Here is a 15,078-nt window from a genome sequence, read left to right on the forward strand (position 1 = left end):
CTCCGGGTCTGCAGGGGTCTCTGGCGGGACCTGCGCAGCCGCGTCAGGTCCGGGCGGGAGCTGCTCTTCCTCTGCTTCGGCTCCCGGGGCCTCATACAATTCCTCCTGTGGCAGCAGCGAAGGGTGTTGTGAGTTCATTTTTCCCTTCACCAGTGAGGTCTGATGAACTCCCTCTTCTGGTGAAGGAAGGTAGTGAGGCTGATTACCAAACAGCTGAGCAGGTAGATGATGACTGGGTCACAGGAACTGATGACTGGATATAAGGCAGCTGACGCCCTGCTGCCTCGCTGGTGATTTCCTGCTGGATTCTTGGAGACCAGTCTGATTTCTGCTTCTCAAAGCTAAGTTTTGCTCTGCTTTTTGTACACTTTAGTTCTGGTTTTGTTTTCCTTGTTTTTTGGAGTTCAGCCATCCCCGGCCGGGGGTGAGCTGAATTCCATTTTTGTCTCTGATCTGTTGATCTCTGGCTCTGTCTTCAGAATATACCTGAGTGCTGATATAGTCTTTTTGAAGCCTAGCGACTTCAGGGCCTGTTTTTCCTATCAGTCTTTTGGTTCATTTTTGGATAGGGTTTTTGCGGATTGCAGACAGCAGCTTTTCTATCCTGTCCTATTTAGTTAGCTTGGGCCCCATCATTTTCTCAACCTATCTTTCTATCTGTGTTAGTGTTTTTCATCTTGCCTCACAGTCATTATGTGTTGGGGGCTGCCTATTGCTTTGGGGTTTGCTCTGGGGCAGTTTAGATTTCCCCTTTCTGTCTTTAGGCTAATTTAGTTCTCCGGCTGTGATCGAGGGGTCTAGGGCACTGTAGGAACCCCCCACAGCTACTGCTAGTTGTTGTGGATAGGTTCAGGGGTCTGCAATCCGATAGCTGCCAACTTCTCTGGTTTTCTGGACTTAGCTATTATTTTTGTTTTTTCCTCCTTCGGTGACTCATCCATAACAGAAGGGGCTCCGGATGCTGTCGGTGGTGTAATGGCAGCGGCCGGCTCCACGGAATCTGCCTGGGGAAGCTCCGGTGCAGCAGCGGCAGTTACCGCAGGTGTAGGCCCCTCCTGGGCGCGCTGCCAGTTCAGTCTCCACAAGGCCTCCTGCCTCAGTCACAAACATTGGGTCAGCCGGGCAATCTCCTCCTCCAGCTGCCGTCGATTCAGCCTAGAAGCAGGGTCTGAGCCTTCAGCCATGGCGCCGGGGAGATCCACCTCCCCGCGCTCCGCAGGCCTCCTTCCCTCTTCTTCCATCATGGCGTTCTTCCTGTCTTGGCTCTTTTCCCGCCACTGGCTTCTGCCCTTCCTTCTTGGGTCGGCGTCTTCTTCGAGCGCCTCCATACCAAGCCAGTATACGAACCCCTCGGGGGGTGGGCCATGTTGCTGTCACATAGTAATTCAGGCAGGAGAGGCCCAAGACTGTTCGCGGTCTTTTCCTAGGACCTCCCATATCGTCACGCCCTTCTTCTCCGCGCCAGCGGCCATTTTTAATGTTCATTTTACAGTCTATTAAATTGGGTCTTCTGCACATTCTCAGAAGTTTTAAGTCCAACAAATCTTAGGCACACAGAACCCGATGGCATCGGGTCTCGTCATCCTGTTGTGACGCCAAGATTGGGTCGCCCTCCCAGGGCTGTGGGGTGCTCGGTACCGGGCCGGCGTCGGCGGGATGTCACAGCAGCGGGGACCCGGTCCATGGCCCTTGTCGCCCAATTAATAGGGGGAGTTTGAATCGTGGGATGTAGTTAATGGAATAGTTCGTGACGCCACCTGTGGTGTTCGGCAAGTGAGATGTTAAGCCGACGCTGCTTGCAGATCCTCTGGGGCTGGTGGTGTGTTGTAGCCAAGATGGTGAAGCTCCCCACAGGTGAAGCTGTAGCCCCAGGGCAGTGTAGATGTGGAGTTAGAGGAGAGGCATAAGCTGTGTCGAAGCTGGTACCCAGATGTAGTAGTGCAGGGTGTGTTGATGCAAGAATCAATGGAGGACACCAGGGCTTGTAGTTCCAAAGCTTTACTCACTGTCTGTAGTACACACAGGTGCCTGCCTCCGTACTGTGTCCTCCGGGTCAGAGGCTCAATCAACCTCCAGGTCAGATGGAATGCTCCCTTCCAACGCTCCGCCAACATGTACCTTTCTGAACGTCTCCTCTTATAGCGCCTTTAAGTGTGAAGATCTCCTAGTACTGAGTTACACTGGAGTTCCTCCTGACAGATGTTCCCAAGAACTCTACTTGTACGGCAGACAGCTGTAGCCTGCTTCGGGGACTCCTCACTCCTGAGTCCCGGCTCACTATCCAAGTTGCTGTTGTGCCCCAAGTCTTAGATGGGAGTAGTGCATTTACAGCCCACTACTCCACCGGTGTCTGCTGCAGGACCATTAGTGTCCATACAACCTCGGGCACCGGGCCCCGGCCTTGCGCTAAGAACTTCTAGGCAGGGTTCTCTCCTATCCCATGTCCTCTGTTCCCTTTTACTCTTTCGTTCCGTACTAATCTCTCTCTTATGGAATATCAGGTTTCAGTTCAATGTCTTTCTCCTCCTTTCCTTTCCCGTGCCAGCAGACCCAGGTCACTGAGGTCTGCTGCAGCACCTCCTTCCTCCATCCCTCTCTCAGGGATCTTCTTTCCTCACTCCTCTCTGAGTGGCTTCCTCTCCCAGACTGACCTGTAATCCTAAACATTCCCACTCTTTTATGTATTCTCAACTCCACCCGCCTCCCAGCACGTTTCGTGTTCCAAGCAGGGAGCCACCAAAGGTGCTCTGCTACACTCCAAGCAGGGAGCCGCAATGTGGCTTTGCTGAACTACTGTGTTGTGTGGGGTGCGAGTGTTGGAGCGTGGTCAGGAGCCTCCAACTTACCTGGATGGTGGGGCACCACACCTCAGGAGGAGGTGCAGTACCTCTGTGGCGACTGAGCCTCAGGGGCGCCACATAAGCCCCCGATGTAACCAGAAAGATAAGAAAAACGAGTTATATTATACTCATCGGGGGGCGGTCCGGGTCTGATGGGTGTCGCGGACCGGGTCCGGCGCCTCCCATTTTCATGCGATAACGTCCTCTTCTTTGCTTCCTGTCACGGCTCCAGCGCAGGCGCACTGCTCTGCCCTGTTGAGGGCAGAGCAGAGCACTGCAGTGCGCAGGCACTGGACCTCTCTGAAGGGCAGAAAAAAGTATAGAAAACATTCACTATTCGGGGTGGGGAGTGTTATAATATGTGGGCTGGTGGCTTTTCTGTCCCAGTCAGGGCCTACTTGCATCTATTATTGCTGTTATCATTACAATAACCTTAGTCTTATTTTCCGGCATATAATCCGGTGTTTTTCAATAAAGCCAGTGCTTTGTTTCGGCCTACTTGTCTACTGTACTGTATTTGAGTCCTGTTCGGTGGTGTCGTTCAGGCTCCGCTACAGCTGTACTCCACAATCTGATATCTCATAGCTGGCATAGATTTCCACTATAATTTAGGGTGTGGCAGGCCACTAAACCACATTAACTTTTAAAATATAGTGAAGTTGATGCAAAATTGAAAAAGACACAAGTTTGTGCAAGTATGGCATGTGTAAAAATGTGTGACTATTTTATGTCAGAAAGCAGGTTTAAAACCATTGATACATCCCTCCTCCCTATTTTTTGTATGTTAGTCTTTTCCTGTTGATTGTAATTAGCTGTCTAAGGTACTGGGAATAACACAGAGACTGCAATCACTGTCTTGTTAAGTTTACATTTTAGCAGCGCTCATTACAGAACCTACATAATTATAATCTTCTGATTATACCTGTTATGAATCAGAGGGGAAATCAATTTGTTTCTCTGTTCTTTAGAGAGTAGCCAGCGTTATTTCCCATGGAGAATAAAACTAATGGACACAGTTGTTTATACTGAAGTGATTCAGATTCTAAAAAGGTATTTTTTCACTGTTATCTATAGGCAGAAATATTGGATATGTCTAAATCAAGTAGTTTCTTGTAATGCAGCTTTTACACACGGTAATGCAGCCATATTCATGAACCACAGCCATGCAGTAATGCAGCTGCAGAGGTGAAAAACCTCTTAATTTGCCAGTAAACACCTCCATGTTATTGCAAACTCATTGGTGACCCTAGGTGGGCATGTCACTTCATGCAAGTGGTAGCTACATCGTTGGATCCATTGGCATAACTAGAGTCTGATGATCCCCGGTGCAAAATTTGGACCTGGGCCCCCACCTGCATGTTGGTCAGATATTTGGGCCATTGTAGAATTTTAGATCCTATATAGACATTCATGTTTTCCCCCATGTAATAATGTCCCCCTTAGGGTGGTTTCACATTAGCGTTTTTGTGCACAGCGTTTCATGCGCACCAAAAAACGCGTGAAAACGCATGACAGCGAACCCTTTTTCCGACGCATGCGCTTGACGCATGTGGGTCGCCCGCCAGGGCAGTGGGGTACTCGGTACCAGGCCGGTGTCAGCGGGATGTTTCACAGCAGCGGTGACCCGGTCAGTGGCCCTGGGCGCCCAAGTAATGGGGGAGATTGTATGGTGGAACGTAGTTAATGGAATAGTTCGTGACGCCACCTGTGGTGTTTGGCAAGTGAGATGTTAAGCCGACGCTGCAGGTAGATCCTCTGGGACTGGTGGTGTGTTGAAGCCAAGATGGTGAAGCTCCCCACAGGTGGAGCTGTAGTCCCAGGGCAGTGTAGATGTGGTTGGCACGGGGATGCAGCAGTGCCGGAAGGGTAGGAAGCAGACAGAGACACAGCGGGGTGCAATTTCTGTACCTTTACTTGATAAATGCAGCCCAGGGTCTTGATTACAGATGGTACCGGAGCAGGCTAGCCTGGAAGCAGCTCAGGGATTCTCTCTCAGCAGATGGCCTGTGCAGTCTCCTTCCTAGTGCTTATTTGAGTGAAGTACTCCTAGTACTGAGTTACACTGAAGTTCCTCCCAATTCTCTTCTACTAGCACTCCTTGTATGGCAGACAGCTGTAGCCGCTATTCCCCTCTTGGCTCACTCCATGCTGTTGTGCCTCCGAGTCTTAGATGGGGGTAGGGCATTTACAGCCTCCTACTCCTCTGGTGTCTGTTGCAGGACCATTAGTATCCGTACAACCGTGGAGACCAGGCTCCAGTTCATGCGCTCTCACTGGAGATGAGCCTTTCCTCTCCGCTCTATCTCCGCGCTTCTCCCTCACGTCTGCACACTTCACCCTCCTCACACTAACTGACCACTCCTTCCTCTTGGCCCCCAGAGAGCACTCCTCCCCTCAATTCCGGTTCAGATTCCCCCCTGATGGCCTGGAGTGGAACTGTGTTGCATGTATAGGTTAACTGCGAGAGAGACCCTTCACTGCTCCCAAGCCTGGCATCACCCTCCCTGAAGGAAGGCAAAGCCACTGTGGCGACCATACTCCTGGGGGCACCACATTCCCCCCTAGTGCCAGTCAGCACTCCGGGGCTGAACAAAACATGAAAAAAAAACATATAAACAGTTAGACAATGTGAACAATTATAATTGTACAAGATTTGTAAAAGCGAAAAATTTACAAAAACTAAGAGCTCCAAAAATAGTCCTATGATGACAAGTCCAAGCATCAATGTCCATGGTCCATTCCTGGGCAAATGGTGAACTATATACAAATTGGTGACCACACAAGTCCTGTGGTGCAATGTCCATAAAACAAAACTGGCAAATTCAAAGGAAACTCTTACAGATTTCCTGTAGGCACAAACTTGAAAACAGTTACATATATACACAATTTCAACATTCACATAAACTTAGCTATATACGATATCTGATGGGTGGTATACCTTGTGTAGTATGGGTAGACCTGCGTAACACTGGTGTGACTGGAAATCTCTCTGTTTGTCTGGTGCTAACTACTGGTGTAGTGTGTGATGTACTGGATACATTACTGGTGGTTCTGTGTAGCACAGGGATACTAGATTGTCTACGAACTCTTAGACTCACCAGGGGTATAACAGATTCACCACTGGCAGGGCGAGAACTCTCCGGCTCCACTGCTGGTGTGGCATCTGCTGCCTGATTTTCCTGATCCTCAGGATTTTCTTGAGTCACGTCTTCCTGTGCTACCAATTGGGGAAATGTCAACACTGGCACCACTATAGCATCATTTACTTTGGTCCAATTTGCAGGGAATTTTCCAAGTATTGTGCTGACCTTCTCTTCTTCTTCTATGGGTTGGACGTTATCTTGTTCTTTCATTCTTTCTTTTAACTGGCCAGGGCATAATTTCAAATGATCCCTTGATATTGCTGCTGAGATTTCTCCTCCATCTTTACTAATAAGGCACACCTTGGTATTGTCAAAATTCGAGGGTAGAATGGTGTAGGGTTCAGCTTCCCATTGATCATCCAATTTATGCAGTCTTCTTTTCCTCTTGAGGACTTGTTCTCCTGGTGACAAGGGAACTGCAGGGGCATGCTGATTGTAGTTTCTCTCTTGTTTTTGTCTGGCCTGCGCTAGAATCTTCTCCACACACTCTTGTACTCTTCTGTACCGTTGTTGTCTTTCTGCATCCCAGTCGGCATCTGGTGACGTTACTTCAGGAATCCCATGTCCAAATCAATAGGCTATTTACCAGGTCTTGCTCTCATTAGGTAGGCTGGGGCACAGTTGGTGGAGTTCACCGGAATATGGTTGTAGAGGTCTACCAGATCTAGCAACTTTTCTGGCCACAGATTTCTCTCCTCCAAAGGCAAGGTCTTCAGTAGGTTAGTCACTACCTGGTTCATCTTCTCACAAATGCCATTGGTCTGTGGGTGGTATGGTGTTGTTCGGATCTTCTTACAGCCATACAAGTTACTGAATTCCTGGAACACTTCTGCCTCAAAGTCGGGACCTTGATCTGTAAGCACTTGCTCAGGATAGCCATGTGGTCTACAGAAGTGCTGTTGGAATGCTCTGGCTGCTGTCCTGGCTGTTTGGTCTTTGACAGGCACAACTACCAGGAATCTTGAGTAGTGGTCCACAATGGTAAGAACATAGCTGTAGCCTGACCGGCTTGGAACCAGCTTCACATGGTCCGGGGCTACCAACTCAAGTGGCTGTTTGGTGATGATTGGCTGTAGATGAGCTCTCTGGCTGTTTCGATCCTTTCTGCGCAGGTTACATTGTCCACACTTTCGGCACCACTTCTCAATGGCTTTTCTCATACCAGCCTAGTAGAATATCTCCCGGAGCAATGCTTCCAACTTCTTCCATCCGAAGTGGCCAGCTCCATTGTGGCATGCTTCCAGGACCATTGATGCCATTCTCTTTGGGCCTACCAACTGCCAGACCAACTCATGAGTGTGGGCATTGATACTCCTCCGACACAACTTTCCCTCATAGATGAACAGCCTGCCTCTTTCCTTCCACAATTGCTGGGTTTCTTTAGGAGCATCTGGACCTGGGTGTGAGTCAGTTTGTGACAGTAGCTCCTTTACCAGGTGGACTGCGGGGTCGCTATCCTGCATTTCTGCCCAGTCATGATGAGGCAATGGATTTAGGGTGGCCTCTTTCACGATAGATCGTCTGTTTCTCACTCCTTGGGCATGTTGGGCCACAATTGGCCGGTGGAGTGCCTCAGGGTCTTCTCCCCCATCTGGCATATTGGGCATCCTGGACAGCACATCAGCATTGGCATTCTTGGGCCCCGCTCAGTACTTGATGATAAATTCATAGTGACAGCCGGGCCATCCATCGCTGCTCCAGTGCACCTAGTTTTGCAGTTTCCAAGTGAGTCAGCGGGTTGTTGTCCATGAAGATGGTAAACTTGGCTGAAGCTAGGTAATGTTTGAATCGTTCAGTCACAGCCCAGACAATGGCAAGGAACTCCAGTTTAAAGGAACTGTAGTTGTCAGGGTTCCTTTCAGTGGGACAAAGCTTCCTGCTGGCGTAGGAGATCACTCTTTGCCATTCTGTACCTGTGACAGTACTGCTCTCAGTCCCATGTTGCTGGCATCAGTATACAGAACAAATGGTTGGTCATAATCTGGGTAGGCCAGAACTTCATCTCCGGTGAGAGCCATCTTCAGTCGAGTGAAGGACCTCTCTAGTTCCTCATTCCATTCAAATGTAGGACTCTTCTGCCTGGCTTACTTGGGCTGGCCCACCAGAAGATTTTGCATAGGCGTGGCTATCTCAGTGAAGCCTTTGATGAACCTTTGGAAGTAGCCTACCAACCCGAGGAATTGACGTACCTCATGGAGGTTGCTGGGCATCTGCCAGTCACGAATGACAGTGACTTTGTCAGGATCCGGTGCCACACCTTCTGCACTCACTACATGACCAAGGTACTGCACCTTGGGTTTCAGGAGGTGGCATTTGGATGGCTTCACTTTCAGGCCAAAGTTGGACAAGGCTTCAAACACCTCAGCCAGGTCCTCCAGATGGTCTTCATAAGTCTTGGAGAAAACAATGACATCATCAAGGTACAACAGAACTGCCTCGAAGTTCTTGTGTCCAAGACAGCACTCCATTAGCCGTTGAAATGTCCCTGGGGCGGTGCAGAGCCCGAGCGGCATGTAGTTGAACTCGCAGAGGCCCATTGGTGTAGTAAACACTGTTTTCTCCTTGTCTGCCTCTGCCACGGGAACCTGCCAATACCCACTAGTAAGATCTAAGGTGGAAAAATAGTTAGCAGTTTTAAGTGCAGCTAATGACTTTTCAATTCTGGGTAATGGGTAGGCATCCTTATGTGTAATGCTGTTAATTTTTCTGTAATCAACACATATTCTCATGGTACCATCTTTCTTTTTCACAAAGACTATTGGGGCTGCCCAGGGGCTACAACTATCTCTGATCACCCCAGTTTCCTTCATTTCCCGCGACATACTTTTGGCACATTGATATTGTGTTGGGGGTATAGGCCGGTACCTTTCTTTAATGGGTGGATGATCTCCAGTGGGGATAAGGTATTGAACCCCTTTTGCCTTCCCAAAGTCTAGAGGGTGTTTGCTGAATACCCGCTCATACTCCTGAGCCACTCAGTAAACCCCATTTTTTTGGTATGAAGGGGTGGAGTCAGTTCCCACATGCAGCTGCTGACACCACTCCTCCAGCTGCTTTACAGAGCCATTGTCCCCTGCCTGGTTGGATGAGACCAAGGCCTCTGCTGCCTGTATTGCGTTGTTACTGACAGTAAACAGCTTAGCAACTGTGGCATACCGAGGTATTGTGGCCTCCTCCTACCCACAATTCAAGAGGCATACAGGTACTCTTTGCGGACATCAACTACCCCTCTGGCTGGCTACTGTCAGGACAGTGGGCTGGCTATCAGAGTACACTGGCTCTACCAATGCTTGGTAATCTTTTCCTCTGAGGCCTATGGCTGCCCAACACCAAATTAACATTTCACCTCTGGGGGGTATTGCAATGGGGAAAGAATCACTCACTCTGACGCTGCCAATTTCTCCGCCAGTCAGTTCTACCTGCTGTCTTTGCATCAGGGCCTTGATCTCCTTCGGCAGGACTCGTTCACTGGAACCAGCAGTCTCGGCTACCTGTTGCAACAAAACAATAACCTCGGCAAGACAATTTTCAATCACATTAGTACCTAAGGTCATCATTGGGTTACATTCTCATCGATCAATGTCTACAACTATCAGACCTTGAGATTTTAACTCCACTCGCCCCACCTTAATGGTAATCTCTTTACATCCTACTTGCGGCAAAGACTGACCATTGCAGGCAACTACTGTCAGTTCATCACTTGGACCGCGAGTAAGTTCAGAGCCAACCCAATACCGTTTGTAAAGGATATATGGCATAGTGGTCACCTGAGAGCCAGTGTACAGCAAAGCATTCATGGGGATGCCGTCAATCACCACTGGGAGGACCGGTCGCCCTCCAACATACTTGGCTCGCCAGTTCTTTGGGCTTTGTGGTCCTACTACTGGGGGTTGGCCCTCTGCCCCAGGGTGGCAGAATCTTGTGATGTGGCCTGCCTTGCGGCAGTAACGACAGATGGGACGTCCATTCTGGTCATAGCTATCGTTGTCTCTCCCTCGGAGTGGCGGGATCCTCTTCTTCCGTAGCCACGGGACATCCTCTGGACTGGAGGCCAGCTGAACCTTCTCCTTTGAGGACACCTGCATGGACTGCACAGTTTTGGCAAGTGCAGCCATATTTTTGGTCAGCTCTTGGACCTGAAGGCGTAGTTCTGCAGATGGATCACTATGTAGAGTCTGTGCGTCAGCCTCTACAGGGCTTTGATGGAAAAATGCTGCTTCTTGGTGGTATGCAATTGCTGGGTGCCTAGGGGGCGCTGGACGGCTGGCATTTGGTTCATGCAGCACCCAGATAGCCCTGTCTTTAAAGTCTGCAAAGTCTAGATCAGGTTTTTGTAGGGCTATGATGCGCAGCTGTGCTCTGTGGGTAATGGATAGGAGTCCCTCAATAAATTGCTCCTTTAACAGTACGTCTCCATCTTTCACACTGTCTGGATCAATCTGCTTGATGGCCTGCAGTGCCTCCTGCAGGTTAAGAGCATAGTCCCATGTACTGTCCTGCACTCTTTGCGTACACCCAAAGAATCTCATTTTTATTTCAGCTGCAGTTCGGGTGTCATAGGTGCTCCTTAGCTTAGCCAGAATTTTTTTATTAGTCTCTTTATCAGTGTCCCGCCAAGACTTTACTTCTCTTTGTGCTGCACCAGTTTGCTGCCCAATAAGGATGTTCACTTTTTGGCTTTCAGACAGAGGATAAACTTCAAACAAACTGCACAGTCTCTCTTTGAACTTACTCAGGGTATGTGACTCCCCTGAGTACTGCGGTAACCAGGCCGCTCCCAGTATATAGGGCTTGGACAGCGGGATTATGGGGACTGCTGCGGTGGGCACTTGTTCTTGCTGCGCTCTGGAGGCTGGCTGCTGGATTCTGCGGTGCCATTGGAGCCGCAGCTGTGCTTGCCCCTGCAAGCCTCAGCTCCTCACTTGCCGCCCGCTGGTCTCTTCGTGAGCAGCACCTCACTTTTTGCGCTCTCTTCCAGGCTCCACCCACGACGGCACATGCCCCTTTGGCTTCCCGCATACACCAAGTGGTGGGGTAATGGTGGCAATTGCACAATAAGTCTATGACACACAATACAGTCTCTGGCACACAGGACCCGGTGGCACCGGGCTTCTTAAATCCTGTTCGTGACGCCAAAATGGATCACCCCCAGGGCTGTGGGGTTACTCGGTACCGGGCCGGTGTCTCAGAGGGATGTGTCATGGTGGCAGTGACCCAGTCCGTGGCCCTGGGCGTCCATGCAAAAGGGGTGAAACGTAGCTGAATAAAGTTTATAGGTAGATGATACGTGACGCCACCTGGTGCTCGGCAATGAAGGGGTTAAGCCAACGCTGCGGTGCAGATCCTCTGAGACAGATGGTTTAAGGCAGCATGATGTAATAGCTCCCCACAGGTAGAGCTGTAGTCCCAGGGCAGTAGTAATAGGTGTTGAGGAAGAGGGTGTAGTGTTAGGCACAAAGATTTAGCAGTGCTGAAGGGGTTGCAGGAAGAAGGCAATGATACAACAGGGTGCGGTTTCCTTTACCTTTACTTTGCTTTGTAAGTGCAGTCCAGGATCCAGATTACAGATGGAACAGGAGTTAATCAGCCTGGAAGCAACTTAGGAATCTCTCTATGCAGATGGGTTGTGTAGTCTCCGTTCTAGCACTTATCTGAGGCACTTGCAGTTCTGAGTTACACTGAAGTTCCTCTTACTTGCTATCTTTTAGAACTCCCCTCGTATGGCAGGCATCCGTAACCTCCTCTTTCTGGCTCACACACGCTGCTGATGTGCCTCCGAGTCTTATGTGGGAACAGAGCATTTACAGCTTCCTGTTCCTCCGGTTTCTGTTGCAGGAGCATCAGTATCCATACAACTGTGGCGCACCTGAGGTTTCAGTCGCCACAGAGGTACTGCACCTTCTCCTAAGGTGTAGTGCCCCACCATCCAGGTAAGGTGGGAACTCCTGACCATGCTCCACACCTGCATTCCACACACAGGATAGTTCAGTGGGGCCACCTAACAGCTTCATGCTGGGGGTCAGCAGAGCACCCCTCGTGGAACCCTGCTTCGTAACACGAGATGTGCTGGGAGGCGGGTGGAGAGAGATGATACAAAAGATTGGGAAGAGTGAAAGTTAGTGGTTAGTTGGTTAGAGGAGAGTGAGGAGAGAAGATGGGTGTCTGAGGGACGTGCTGCAGCAGGTCCCAGTGATCTAGGCTGCTGGCACGAGAAAGACCAGAGAAAGAGACTGATAAGATTGATAACCTAACCTTCCATAAGAGAGAGAGAGAACAGATCGGAACGAAGGAGAATAGAAGGATGGTGGGAAGCAGGTTGAGAAAGAGAGAGAACCCTTCCAGTCCAGAGACGGGGCCGGGGCCCGGTCCCCGAGGTTGATTGGATCTTTATGTCCGGCAACAGACACCGGAGGAGTAGTGAGCCGCTAACGCCTTGCTCCCATCATAGACTTAGGACACAACAGCAACTGAATAGAGAGCTGGGACGCAGAGTGGAGTTCCCGAAGCAGGCTACAGCTGTCTGTCATACAAGTAAAGACTAGGAACACCTAGAGAGAGGCATTCCAGGGTAACTAAGTACTGGAGTGCTTCGCACCTAAAGGCGCATTGGAGGAGTCGTTCAGTAAGGTACATGTTGGCGGTATGGGGAAGGGAGAATCCTATCCCGCCTGGAGGTTGGCTGGAGCCCTGACCTGGAGAACACAGTACAGAGGCAGGCAGTTATGTGAACTGTAAACAGTGAGTAAAGCTTTGGAACCGCATACTCTGGTGTCCTCCAGTTATTCCAGCACCACTACACCTGGGTACCAGCCTCCACACCATTCTGCGCTTCTCCTCATCCATTGCACCTACACTGCCCTGGGACTACAGCTCCACCTGTGGGGAGCTATACCATCTCTGCTGCACCACACCATCAGTCCCAGCGGATCTGTATACAGCATTGGCTTACCATCTTACTTGCCTAACACCACGGGTGGCGTCACAAACTATTCATATAAACTTTAACACCATTAACATCACCGCCATTGATATTGGGCGCCCAGGGCCACGGACCGGGTCACCGCTGCTGTGACACATTCCCGCCTTGACACCGGCCCGGTACCGAGTACCCCGCTGCCCTGGGTGTGCGAGGGCGACCCAATTTTGGCGTCAAGAACAGGATGACGAGACCCGATGCCATTGGGTTCTGTGTGCCTTGGATTTACAACTTTTGAAAATGTGCAGAAGACCAAATTTAATAGACTGTAAAATGGACATTAGAAATGGCCGCTGGCACGGAGAAGAAGGGCGTGAAGAGATGGGAGGTCCTAAGAAAAGACCGCGAAGAGTCTTGGGCCGTCCCTGCCTGAATTACTTTGTGACCGATGCATGGCCCACCCCCTGAGGGGTTCGTATACTGGCTTGGTATGGAGGTGCGGGAAGAAGACACCGCCCCCGGAAGGAGGGGCAGAGAAAGCCAGTGGCGAGCAGAAGGGTGGAGGAAGAACGCCAGAACGCCATGATGAAAGCAGATGATAAGACAGAAGAACAAGGGGGAGAGAAGCCACCCTCCTCTAGGCCGCCCCTGCGGAGGCTGCGACCACTGATTCATCCTCGGCTGCATCCGCCACCGCCTCACAACCGATACTGTCATTGGGTGAGCCCAGTCCGGAGAAGATACATGAGGGCTCTGGAACAGAATGGAAGACCGGGACCGCGTCTCCACCTGGACCGGGCGCGGTGGCACCGGCCTCCGCCGTCAACCCCAGCTGAGACTGGCCTGGTCCCGGCACGGATCCAACTGTGGCCTGCTCCACCAGTCACTGCGGGAGTTGCAGCTGCTGCCATCTACCACCAGGAACTGGGGCCGGAACCGCGGCCGGAAACGCCAGGTATGATCGCTACCCCCGGTCTGACCCTGGTTTTGGGAGCGGAACCCACAGATAGGAACGGGCCCACTGACCTTCGCCGACAATCCCCGGCTGCAGTGCCTATAGGGGGGGATGATCAAGTTGTTCCTGGTTGGCAGCCTCGGGCTGCAGCACCATCCCCTGAACTCCCCATGGAACTGGAAGGACCCATATCCCCGCAGACAGTAGAAATCTCCATGGCCCTTTCCCTGGGCCCCACCAATCCCTATCCCTCTCTATGGGAAGTGGAGTACATGCGCTTGGCAAGAAATCAGCGGGATCATGAAGAACTCGACTTCTTGGTGGCAGAACAGCCAACCCCAACCAGTATGTCACCTCTACCCCAAGATGAAGATACCCAAAGTGTTACATTAGGTGATGAGAACAATTTCAGTTCAGCTTCCAGAACCCCAGGAGGGGACCACAATTGAAAGAAAATTTGCATTTACTAAATCTCGTTACCCAGGAGGGTTTTTGTTGCACCAGTTATGCCTTTTTGCTATCATGTTTTTCTGGTAGCCCTTTTGTTGCCTGTTTCTACAAATGGAACTGAGGAGATCATAGACGCTGGTTGATCCAAAAACTTTTATTGTAAATAGTTGCACCTCTTTAGGTGCCCTTTCTTGGTTTTACATATAAAAACTCTTTGCAAAGATAATGTTTTTGCATGGACACTTTTCGAAGAATGATGTCTTCCTCAAGGGACACTGCAAGAAATCCCGGCTGGGAGCAGTGTTCAGCACCTTACAAGAATTTTGAATGTTTTATGATAACGTATTTGATAATGTTGTGTCTTATGAAAAGTAAATGTCTTTTATAGAATATTTGATACAGAGAATTAGAATAGAATGTGAGAATTGAATAAAGACTGAGGAATTGAAAGTGACAGGTGACAGGCCAAGCGCAGATGGTCAGTGTCTTGCGTCCAGTAGAAAAAGAAAATAATAATTAATATAATAATAATAATTTTTATTTATATAGCGCCAACATATTCCGCAGCACTTTACAATTAAGCGGGGACATGTACAGACAATAAATTCAATACAAGTTAAGACAATTCAAACAATGACATTAGGAGTGAGGTCCCTGCTCGCAAGCTTACAATCTACAAGGAAATGGGGGGACACAGTAGGTGAGAAATGCTTGTTAATTCAGGTCTGGCAATTATAATAGGGATTTTCATATAAAGCTGCATGATCCGGTCAT

Source organism: Dendrobates tinctorius, unplaced genomic scaffold (assembly GCF_039654945.1).
Source record: "Dendrobates tinctorius isolate UK_male_01 unplaced genomic scaffold, ASM3965494v1 ptg000004l, whole genome shotgun sequence".
In the NCBI taxonomy this organism is placed as follows: domain Eukaryota; kingdom Metazoa; phylum Chordata; class Amphibia; order Anura; family Dendrobatidae; genus Dendrobates; species Dendrobates tinctorius.